Source organism: Pinus tabuliformis, chromosome 5_1 (assembly GCF_031772625.1).
Source record: "Pinus tabuliformis cultivar Carrire ecotype Pingquan chromosome 5_1, CPIR1, whole genome shotgun sequence".
NCBI lineage: Eukaryota > Viridiplantae > Streptophyta > Pinopsida > Pinales > Pinaceae > Pinus > Pinus tabuliformis.
Genome location: NC_142305.1, coordinates 952,271,590 through 952,279,057, shown reverse-complemented (window position 1 = coordinate 952,279,057; position 7,468 = coordinate 952,271,590). Strand labels below are relative to the sequence as shown.

Sequence of the window (7,468 nt, the reverse complement as noted above, 5' to 3'; positions counted from 1 at the left end):
TGGTCTCAAAGTTGGCCATCCAAGAAGAGGAATTGGTGGAGGCGCGCGTCTGAAAGTTAGCAGCTGGGGTGCGCGATGCTAGAGTTGAAATGGCCAAGGTTCAGTTGGAGCTAAACCTTCAGATAACAGAACTGTAGTTGAAGGCGCAGCCTTCAACTCTGTCGAAGGTTAAGGAACAATGCGCCACCGCGATCACAACAACAATAGTGGTAGTTAACAGTGCAATGACAGACTACACGAAGCTGTTCAGGCAGTCGTTCGAGGTCCTCACTACCCTGCAGGAGGACCTAAACATAGAGTGCCTAGAGACAGAGGCGCACAAGCTGCAGCAGAGATACAATGAAGTAAAAGGGATCGCGTAGAAGGTTTCCCTTACATAGAGGCTTGCTAGGATGCAACACGCAAAGGCGCTTAAGGAGTAGGTGGATGATACTCAACATAAGGAAGCAGTTTTGAAGACGCACCTACAACTGTGGATTGATGAGGCATATACCATTACAGCCTCCATTGAAGCAAAGCTCATGTAGCTGCAAGCAACACAGGAGAGGATTCAGGGCAGTAGTTTAGCCACAACGGTCACTAAAAAGTGCGTAGAGGAAGTACAGCAGGCAGCTACTCAGTGCGCTACCGAAATAGCAGCGATCCAATTAGAGTTGGGAGGTCTCCGCGCAAATATCTCCACACCGACAGAGTGACTCGAGGGCGAGTCATGATGTTTTTGTTGGGGGCCTGTTGGGCGCAGGATTCCCCAAGGGAAGTTTTGGGGCTTAGAGTCGAGATTTTGGTCAATTTTGTAATTCCGATGTAAAGACTCCACATTTTGTGGGCGCGGAGCACGTAGTTTGTTAAATAGTCATAGGGTTGTCCACCCTTAATTTTGTTATTGTAATATCGGCTGTAGAGATCTACCCATGGTCCACAGACCATGGGATTGTATAAATAGGGTGAGGCTCTAAGTAGTAAAAGAAGAGAATCTAAGAAGAAGAAGCAAGGATGAAGGTTTGAGTCATATTTGTGGAGTAAAGTCTAGTTTTGGGTCATAGAGTAGGAGAAGGCTCTGCAGTTGAATGTGCAGAGGCCTAGTAGTCCGCAGCTAAGTGCACAGGGCGAGTCGAGTTTGTAATAGTTGGAAGTACTAATAAAGAGAATTTTCCTATCATTTCTATGAATTTATTTCCTATTTTATGCATCTGTTATCTTGGGTATGAAATTCACTTCTAATACTTATATGATGCACGAATGTGTATAATTGTATTGATTAAGTGAATGCAAGATAGAATATCTATTTACGTGAAGTTAACTAAGATCTGTTAAGAAGATAAGTAAGATACATGATGTAGTTTGGGGAAATAGTGCAGTTCACTGCCATAGCATCGCGAAAGCGTATAAGCCCTTGGTTAGGGCTGTGTGAAAGACGATTATAACAAACCGTGAAGGTACTGAAGATTGGAACAATGCGTGACTCAACCTGCACGAAGGCAGGTCTAGTTGGACTAAATCGACATCACATACATCTCAAGGGTGCGAAAACTTGGTTCCAGCACCCCCCCATACTGCCTCGGGTGAGACTTCAGTTTGCGTTCCACGGGCTGATGCCGAAAGGGCCAGTAGTGTAGGGATTTGTTTGGCTAAATAAATTCTAATCTGGGTCAAGCCCCCATAAGCCAACACTAATGTGGAATATTTTTCATTTTTACTTGTGTATCAGGATCCACAATTGGGAATCCAAAAGTGGATTGTTCCTCATTTACCTGATTTTGACCAGTTCCTTCTGTATGATCTTCTTGATTTGCCATTGTTGTTTTTCCACATGAACCACTCTCAATAGGCTAAGAAGACTGACTATGGATTATAATAGCCTCCTTCTTCCCCTTTGTGGGTTGTGTCACACTTGGAATACTGCTACTAGAGCCCAAATGGATTGTTCCTGCTTGATGAGTTTGAGTTTGTTTGGACTTTCTGCCTGCAAAAGAAGGCCCAATATGAGATTTGGTTTCAGATTTGTCAGTATTTCATTGGCCCCTAGTGGGCTTCGGACCCCTACCTATTTTAGGCATTCATTTCAAAAATGACAAAACAAAATTCAAATAAAAAAATGCAATCTTTAAAGAAATAACTTAGCACCTATAAATTCCTTCAAACAATAGAAGCACACTACAGGAAAAAATAATAGCAGACTTACCCCTATTGCAAAAATGGAAAATTATTACCAATTCAAATCGCCTCCTCGGAAACGATGCCAAAATGTTGGGTGCAGGAATTGCACTTAAGCAAACTCCTCAACACTTAATTGTCAACCCAGGGGTTTCGTAAACTTGGAGAAGAAGCACAGGCAATGCTAGAAGTGGTATGAAATTTTCCTATTCTTAATCCTACTTAAAGGAAATGTTTGCAGAATCAGACAGAAAACAATGTTTAAAGGAAACTGACACCAAAGCAACTCTAATGTTGGAATATTAAAGAACAATTTGCAAGTAAATCAAGTAAAGGATCTTTCACACAACTGAAGAAATCTTAAATGATGCAAGGAAATGCTATGTTTTTCTTCAGATAGGTGGCTAACAGTCTAATTTGTAGAGATCTGTTTTCCCCTTGATCTTCCTTCTACATAAACAACCTATTCTTGTACTATTACAATGTGCTTGCACTAGTGCAGGTACAATACCTCTGTGTAAAAGTATATTTTACCTCCTATACTGAAGATTTATGTCTTTGTGGAGGTGCTCTAAGCCTCAGGGCTTAGAGCACTCTGTTTCTATGACAAGAGACTAGCTCTTGCACCGAGGCAGAGTTTCCTTCACCAAGTTTCTAATTTACTTTCGAAAAGATTGAAAGATGTGCTGAAAAAGAATTGCAATTGCAAATGAAACTCTGAGATAAATTATCTATGGAAAGGAAATGCTTTAATTAATTAAATCTTGCAAAGGAAGTAAACTTCATGAAATGAAAACAACTCGAAGTAATCAAAGCAGTAGTCTAAGTGATCTTGCATGTATCATCTAACTTCGACAATCCACTTAAAGTATTTCTGTTCCTTGGTCATAAAGCATGAAATGCAAGTATAATGTGTCTATGATAAATTCATGCAATTTTTCTCAGATCCTTTAGAAATATACTTTTAATGTTGAAGACAATTACTGTAATTAACAACCCATTTGCTTGCGAGAATAACTAAAATGATAATCTGGGAAAGAAATGTAATGTTTGCTATAAAATAAATGACTGAACTGGAGTGCAAGAAATCACATGCACTGGTATAGGAAAAGGGTTTCCTGTACGATCCAAGTGGAAGCAAATCGAGATAAGAATTGCGAGTAAAGAAATGCGAGAAAGGAATTACATAAAAGAAATAACTCAATTAACTCCCAACCACGGATCCATTTCACACTTAACTCCAAAATAAATTTAAATCACAACTTCAGAAATAAACATAAAGCTATTCACACCACGCAACTGCAAAGGGAAATATCCACAAAGTCTTTCTGAATAACGAAAGCACAAGGGTAAACGAGATGGGTTGGCTAGGCCCTAGCCAACCAGCTCGTTTCCCTTTTAAGAAATGAATAGATTCAACACTCAAGTATGCATCAAAGATAAATTAAACACAGTGCATGAATAACATGGTAGATTCCTTGTATTACTTGATCAACAAATGTACATAGTAATGCGAGTCCAGCCCCAGAGCTGAGGGCGATACCATATTACATAGAAAAATGAAATTACAGTCTAAGGATTGCTAACTAGTTCTACCTACAATCTATATTTTATACATCCTTCGGCCTTAGCCATCTTCCACTAATTATAGTAATTTTCCTATTCAGGCCTTTTGGCCGAAAAGACTAACAACCGAACGCTACAAAATCGGCTAACAGTTATAATGGAACATGTACTTCATTGGCCATGGACCATCCTTGGCAAACATTCCTAATTTTGTGCCACATATCCATCCTCAGTTTATCAGCAACCAAACTCGGAGTTATGGATCAAAACGGCCGCATGGAAAGGTTCAACTCATGGAAATCTCGAACCAATCATCGTGGTGGTGTAGGAATGTGATTGCACTGATCATACTAACTCATAATTAACAATAAGTTCCTCAATTACTTCTAGGAAATTATCATGAGTTACAAGAGGTACTTAATAGGCATGAAATCTATGTAAAAATGATTAATAAAGCACTTTAATAAATATTAATGTAAAATACGAAGCATATGCAGGAACAGGTAGTTATCTTGGACTAGTGCAAAAAAGAGAGGTTTAAGTTGAGATAAAACAGAGGTTAATGTTTATAGAAATGAGGTAAAAATAGGGAAATTTGGGACAACAATAGCTTATCCTCTGCAACTTAGGAGTTAGTCTCATTTTTTAGTGATCAAAGTGGTGTTGTGGGATAAAATAGATTTTATTCAAATTCAACTCATCTTTTCTTGGTTAATTTATTTCACTGTGTCATTGATCATTTTATGCATGCATCTGGCTAGTTGTAGGGATTGTGACGATATGTAGAAGTGGGCATACCTTCCACATTTACTTGGACTTCTATATCCTCCTCCTGGGAACCTCATGCTTCTTCCAACCTTTGTCTCCTCGATCACTCTGTCAAGGAAAATAAGAGGCACTATGGGCATCAACTTTGGTGCAAGATAGACCTCTGAGGGGTGCTAGGCTTGGCCAAGGGGCTCCCACAACCTTCATTTATTACCTCCTACCTCCATCCACCTTCCTTCATCCCTAAGATACCATTTCCATCCTCAAAACTCTCTCGGAACCCCCTCCTATAGAAAAACAAGGCCTCTTGTAGCAATACAGGACCTCGTATAGCAACCTCATGTAGCATTCGTGTAGCTTTGATTGCCTCAACTGGTTTTGCTCGAAACTTGGACTTTGTCCTAGTTAAGTTGAATAATAGCCCCCACACTCTGAATTTTTTATTGGGGAAGACCTTAGAACCACTCCAACCTCATCCTTCAATCACTGCAACTATCAGATAACAAAACAAAGTTAGATTTAACATTTTTTTTCTTCATAGGTATGTTAAAGCTGTGATTTCTCAATTTCAGCAAGTGTGAGTAGATAGATGATGTATGCAAGGTAGGTTATTGATTCAAATTAATTATGAAAGTAGAGTATTATGAATTATTTTTGCAAATAGATTAATTCTTTTCCTTATACAAATTCAATTAGCATTTACATTTGATGATTGAAATTTTTACCTTGGTAGCAGAATCATGGTCATTTATGCTTTCATAAGAGGTTTTCACTACAATTAGTTGGCAGCATGGTCTCTGAATACCCTGATATGATTTAATGAATAGGAGTGACATGAGTAGAACCTAGCCTACTAGTCATATAGCACTGTCTCCACTAAGTTTGTACGAACCCCGGGTGGATAATTTGAGTTGAGAAGCCTTTGGAAGTTGCAACGTTATTGGTGCAATACTAGGGCTCATCACTTTTTGGCGTTGTTTTTGGGGAGGTGTCTAAGTAGGTGTGGTTTCCACTTAAGAATGACTTGTTCTTTTCTATTTTTCATCGGTCTTATTTCTTTTTAAAACCTTGAAAAAATCCAAAATAAAAATCAGCAAATCTAGTTCTTTTGTGCCTTGTAGGAGTAGGGATAATCAAGGGAAATTCTTACCAAAAACCCTGATCCAAGAGGATCCCCAAAATGATTAAATTTCAAAAGTCTCATATGCTTGTAAAACTAGTGCCAAGTCGAAGAGCTCATCACACTAATTTTGACAGTATATTTAGTTTTGAAAATGGCCTCCGTATGAGTGAGAAAACACACTTTGAAGTTTATGGAAAACAGGTAAAACAAATGGGAATTGCAGGCCAAGTGGCAAGCACATACCAAGACACCTAGCAGGGCGGTCAAAGTCAACACAGGCAAGCCAAAGACAACCAAGTAGGTCAATTGGCAGGGTCGGGGCTCGAACCTAAGACCTCCATTTGAACACTACAAAACTCTACCAATAAACCACGCATTTGCTTTGATTATTCATAGTGCAAAGGTTATACTTGAAGCTATATGGTATGGTGTATGGGGAGGAGGTTAGCGGAGCCCACCATAATTGGCAGTTCCACCAACCCCATTAACTAAGTTAAATTTCCATAGCGTGGAGTCTCCATAACTAGCAGATCAACCAACGGTCACAACCCAAGCCATAGGATCGACGACGTAGAATTAAGGTTGGTTGTTAATACATATGGCACCGTCGGCATAAGGATTAACCTTAGTCTATGTTTAGACTTAGGTTATAAAAAATAAAGCCTCGGTCCAATCAACACCACATAACATATATTAAAGTGTGGGGGTAATGCTAATGCAAAGTTTAATATAGTTCTTAGTTCCAATGAATGTAACTATTTTCCATGTATGGCTCAGGAGGTCCATGGGTTTGACCTCGGGACCTACCTGCGGCCTTATAAAACTATGTGCCATTGCACAAGTGCAACGGAGTTGTATAGTGATCCTGCAAAACGTATGATAAGTGTGCCTTTAATTGCCTTTTTGGGCATAAATTGGTCATTTTTGGGCCTTTTTGAAAACACAGATTTGTGTTGGAGAGCAGAGGTCGAGGTCTTTATTCTGATAGTAACCAATAGTGCCTGCATGCACAATCCAGATTGGTGAAATTTTATGTAAAGATCCTTTTTTAGCATTCCTAATATAACAAACGCCCATTAGAAGCGGACCCAGAGACATAGTCTAGGAGGGACAAACTCCATCATCAATGTTTGTTGTGTTTGCTTCTTTTCTTGCTGCTACTCATGTTTATTTTCAGTTCTTAAGTTTATGTTTAAGGCACTTAAAAACTCAATTTCCTCTCATTCATTCGCATAAAAGCAACCTTAGTTAATATTTGGTGAAATTGAGAAAATAGTCAATCCTGTGGTTTCAGATCATATTTTGGTATCAGAGCAAGGTTGATCATGTTTAAGTAGGATATTTGCAATGTTAATATTGACTAGATCCAAGTCGCGATGTGGAGAAGGGAAAATTTAAGAGTTAAATGCAGAGATTGGAAAGAAGAAATTCTCGCAAAAGATGCCAGGTTCAAATGAAGGAGAAGTTCCTGAGACAAAGAGCAAGGATGAATTTCGGCAGATGTTCCATAATATGCAAAGGATGATTGCATAACTTTATGAAGACATGAAGACTAGAGATGCAACTTCGGCTTCTAAAGGCATGAATGTGAAAAAGGGAAAGGAAAAAATTGATGGTAATGAACCTCCTTCTCCTCCATATTCATCTTCTTCTTCTTCCCCATCCTCGTATCATTCTAGTTCAAATTCAGACTCACAAAAGAAACCAAAGGAATCTACTTTTTTGAAGCTTGATGTTAAGTTTGATGGTGAAATGAATCCTGAAAAGTTAGATAACTGGATAAAGAAACTTGAGGTGTATTATAGAATTCATAATATAGTTGATGAATTTGCAAAATTTAGTTAGATACACTTAGAA

General features: G+C 38.8%; 1 pseudogene; it reads left to right on the top strand.

Moving 5' to 3' along the window:
• Positions 1–224: 224 nt before the first annotated feature.
• The window catches only part of LOC149167925 (amidophosphoribosyltransferase 1, chloroplastic pseudogene), a 136,306-nt pseudogene continuing 129,062 nt past the window's right edge, over positions 225–7,468 (top strand).